At 36.4% G+C, this 5,000-nt stretch overlaps 1 protein-coding gene across 1 annotated transcript in view; it reads left to right on the top strand.

Annotated features, from left to right (window-relative positions):
* pdgfc (platelet derived growth factor c) overlaps window positions 1-5,000 on the top strand; it is a 120,851-nt gene that overhangs the window by 83,948 nt on the left and 31,903 nt on the right. The window lies entirely within an intron of this gene.

Here is a 5,000-nt window from a genome sequence, read left to right as displayed (position 1 = left end):
GTAAATACATGTTTTAATTATACTATAAAAATGCAAACAAAAGGCGTACTCAAGGCGGAGACACAAACTTGGCTAAGGAACCAAAAACTACCACAAAGGCGTAAACTAGTGATGGGTCCAGCAACACCGATGCATCGGCGTATGCGTCGAGCTCATAGAGCACAACTCTGTGTCGGTGCGCGTACCGCTTTTAGAAAGTCACGTGACCGATCATGAGCTGTTTCGGTCACGTGACCGATACGCGAACTGTGTCGCACTGACGCCTCCTCTGTGCCCTGTGAGCTGGTCTTTTCTACAGCCGTAGAAATAATAACTAAGAATAGGTATGATGTTTGATAAGAAATTATCGAGTTCGAGTCTATTATCGAATCCTCTTATCGAACCGATTCCTTATCGATTCTCTTATCGAGTCCAGATAAGTTGTTGTATATGGAAAAAAACACACAATATTTGGTTTAACAAAAGATCACTTTTATTACATTAGAAAACAATTTAATCTAAAAAATAAATAAATATTGACTGTTACCCCCCTAAAAAAATAAAATAAAATAAATAAATATTGACTGTCGTTACCCAAAGTATATTAAGTGGGATTTTTCATAAAAACAATATATACAGTAACACGAAAACAACCTGTCTCTGTGATCACTATAGGTGTATAAATAATAATATAGTGTTAAATAAAATCAGTCCCTTGGGCACAAAACTGAAAATAATACAGCTCTCCAAAAAGTGCACTTCTGCTGCTATTGGAACATAACTGTTTGTTATGATGCTTTGACATTTTTGCACTTTATTTCTTTATTGAAAGAAAATTCTATGAAGAGAAAAGTTGTTTGCAAATGTGGTTACAATGCTAAAAAATGAAAAGTTAAAGCTAAAAAAAGAAATACACTTTATTGAGTTAACAGGAAGGGGGAAGATGTGATGAGCTAGGGCAGTGGTTCTCAAATGGGGGTACGCGTACCCCTGGGGGTACTTGAAGGTATGCCAAGGGGTACGTGAGATTTTTTTTAAATATTCTAAAAATAGCAACAATTCAAAAATCCTTTGTAAATATAAATAAAAACCTATCTATTTTTCCAAATAGTTCAAGAAAGACCACTACAATTGAGCAATATTTTGCTGTGTTATACAATTTAATAAATCAGAAACTGATGACATAGTGCTGTATTTTACTTCTTTATATCTTTTTTTCAACCAAAAATGCTTTGCTCTGATTAGGGGGTACTTGAATTAAAAAATGTTTCACAGGGGGTGCATCACTGAAAAAAGGTTGAGAACCACTGAGCTAGGGAATATAACAACTACACTACCCAACATGCAACGGGAGTGACAAGCATGCGCGGTAGCCCCGAAAAGTCTTGCATGTCGTCACCCGTGAAAGTAAACGTCAAGAACTCAGCCAACACGCCTCGTCTGCATTATTTATAATTAGACAGACAACACATCTACAGTGTGATTTTGATTTGTTTACAAGGAAATAAAAACAAAAGTTAAAAAAGGGAGATATGTTGTATATATATGTATGTGCTGCGGTTGCTTCAAGAACGTTGCGACAGCTGCCGTAAAGGAGGTGCGTTGCTAGCCTGGTTGCTATGTTTCCGGTTGGTCGTAAAAGTGTTGGTCATGAGTTTGTACCCTGCTCAAATCTCTCAGTAAAGTTATTCATTGGATTACAGCTTTTGTTTTGAACTTTATTACACCTTGGAGCGCTTTTTCCCGTCCATTGTTTTCCTGCTTTCGCTATCTGCGCCTAATGACTGAGCTACGTGACGCCAATTCTTGTGATGTCCCACGGAGCATTTCTGGTCGGGACGGGATTCGTTCCGAGGGATTCGAATAAAGAACCAACTATTTTCTTTACTATAGTGGTCTCGATAACGGGTACCGGTTCTCAAAAAGGGATTTGAGTCCGAGGACTCGGTTCTTTTCTTATCGAACAACCGGGAAAACCGGTTTCGAGTATCATCCCTAACTAAGAAGAGAAATCGTCTAAAATGTAATACATTGGAAAAACTGTTTTTTTTTTAAAAAAATGTGTAAAAAAAATTTACAAAAAAAAAATCCCAGTCCACAAGCATCCTCATTCACAACACGTTCTCTTAGATTTCCATGTTATGATACATGTTCACATTATTTATTGACTGTATCTCAAAATTTAAATGAAGATATGAAATAATCCTAAATGAAATACAATGACTTGGTTTATATTATTGTATATACTAGGTCAGTGGTCCCCAACCACCGGGCCACGGACCGGTACGATTGGTACCGGGCCGCACAAGAAATTAAAAAATAAATAAATATACAAATAAAAATAAATTATTTTTTATTTTCATTAAATCAACATAAAAAACACAAGATACACTTACAATTAGTGCACCAACCCAAAAAACCTCCCTCCTCCATTTACACTCATTCACACAAAAGGGTTGTTTCTTTCTGTTATTAATATTCTGCTTCCTACATTATATATCAATATATATCAATACAGTCTGCAAGGGATACGCATGATTGTAATTTTTTAATGACAAAAAAAATACAAATAAAATAATAATAATAATAATAATAATAATTCCACCCCCCCAGTCCGTGGGACAAATGTTCAAGTGTTGACCGGTCCGCAGTTACAAAAAGGTTGGGGACCACTGTACTAGGTCATAAAATCAGTGTCAGTCGAGTCGGTCCATAGGTTGCCTGTAGGGATTTTTAGTGTCCAGCAGATGTCAGTATTTAGTGACACAGTATCGACACAGTATCAATACAGTTTTGCAATGTGTCGAAACGCTTCATGACGCCTCATCAACCCAACACTAGCGTAAACTATGGGCATGAAACAAATAAACATTTACTGTGACACGAATAAACAAAAACTTACTTGGTCAAGCATGGAACTATGGCATGGAACGCGACATCATGGGAGTATCAGGAGTAACAGGGGTAATGTCGCCAGGCTGACTACCCGGCAACTATCGGCTTAAATAGTCTATTCATGATTAAAAACAGGTGCGTGAGTCCAAATGAGTCAGGTGCGTGACAAAACAAGGGAGTGGAAAAAAAAGAAACTATGGGGTTTTAACCAAACAGAACATAACTAAACAAAACATGATCACAAGACATGAGAGAAAGTACATATTTTAGCACTGTGTAATTGCATGTTCAATTATATATACTGCTTTTGCTGTATATTTCATCAGTATTTATTTCCGTAATCAGCCTGACCCAAGCCTTGAATCAATCTTTGTGATGACCAAATGCTTCTATATCATTTGACATGATTTATCCCGTTAAACTGTAAGTAGGTTAGATGTAAATATTGAATACGATTATAATCAAATGTCACATTACTAATAGTGTTAATATTTAAGTGGGCCCTGGGCTTATTTAATCATACCCCTTTTCTTTTACATAACAGTTGCTAAGTTCAAAGTCCTGGGGCCGTACTTATTAAGCTTCTTAGAGTGCCATTTTACACTTAAGTCCTGAGAATTTGCGAAATTTAGTCCTACTCTCAAACTTAAGAATAAAAGCTTTTTATCAACGTTCTTAAGTCTAAGAATCACTCCTACTCTCCACGATATTTAAGAGACCTTCAGAGGTGTCTTACGTGGTTAGGAGTTGCCAGCAGGGGATGGCACTGAGGCGAGAGAGACGTGCGCGAACGTTCAGGGAACGGAACAATGTTTTTTTTTTTTTGATGACAAGCAGCTGATCAAACGGTATCGTTTAGACAGAGCGGATATTATTTTTGTCACAGATTTAATACTTTTCGATTCCTTGTTGATTTCTGCATGTGTCTGCAGTGGGCTAGTATATATAGAGCCACCCACACCAGTTTCAAATTAGTTGCCTAATTAATGAATTGGAAAGAAAATGTTATGACAGTAGCGTATGTGTGTGGCCGTGAGGTGAGTGACGTCAGTGAGTGTGTGGGCGATAGAAGAGAGGGAGCGGTAGCGTGAGTGCCGGCGGGGATTAGTTTGTTTTGTATTATTTTGTAGTTTATTGTCAAAATATACACTCCCATTGTCCACTTAAATATTTCCAAGATATTTCTTTATTCTTAGACAACGGATTCCCTTCCGTGATTGGTCATTTCTATGGACACAGAAATGACGTCACCTAAAATTGCGTTTACGGCACATAGTAATGTCGTAATTCAGCTCTGAGTGTGACACTTAAGATTCAGTCCTACACTTCGCTGAAAGTGTGAGTAAGACGCTTGATAACTAACTTTTAAGTGCAGCTTTCAGCGAAGAATTTATTTACTCTTAAGTCAACTCTTAGCAGACTTCTTAGGAGTAATTCTAAGAAGCTTGATAAGTACGGCCCCTGATTTAAACGTGTGGACAATGCTGAAGAAACAAGTCCATGTCAGAAAAGCAACACATTTAGCTGAACTGCACCAATTTTGTGGTCAAAAATTCCAGCAGAAGCTTGTGGATGGCTACCAAAAGCGAAACTTGCTAAGGGACATGTAAGCAAATATTAACATTGCTGTATGTATGTTGTTATTGTTTTGATGTTTTATTGTTTTGTTTTTAATGTACATTTTATTGTTTTGTTTTTAATGTATTATATTCTGTTTTTATATGCTTAAATGGATCTTAAGGTCTGCAATAAAGATTGATGATGATGATATACTTTTGACCCAGCAGATGTGCTCACATTTTCAGTAGACCCATAATAAATTCATAAAAGAAGCAAACTTCATGAATGTTTTTTGTGACCAACAAGTATGTGCTCCAATCACTCTATCACAAAAAAATAAGAGTTGTAGAAATGATTGGAAACTCAAGACAGCCATGACATTATGTTCTTTACAAGTGTATGTACACTTTTGACCACGACTGAATCTCCCTTGTTTTCATCCATAATAATAAATGTTATATTTGCAAAAAAGAAAAAAACAGATAACAGTTGGAGATACATGATTTGCATGATCCTGTATTTAAAATGAGAACTAAATACAACATGTTTATTATCTTAATTATGCA

Source organism: Entelurus aequoreus, linkage group LG28 (genome assembly GCF_033978785.1).
Source record: "Entelurus aequoreus isolate RoL-2023_Sb linkage group LG28, RoL_Eaeq_v1.1, whole genome shotgun sequence".
NCBI classification, from domain to species: Eukaryota; Metazoa; Chordata; class Actinopteri; order Syngnathiformes; family Syngnathidae; genus Entelurus; species Entelurus aequoreus.
Note: the sequence above shows the minus strand (reverse complement) of the source record. Positions and strands in the feature narration are given on the sequence as shown.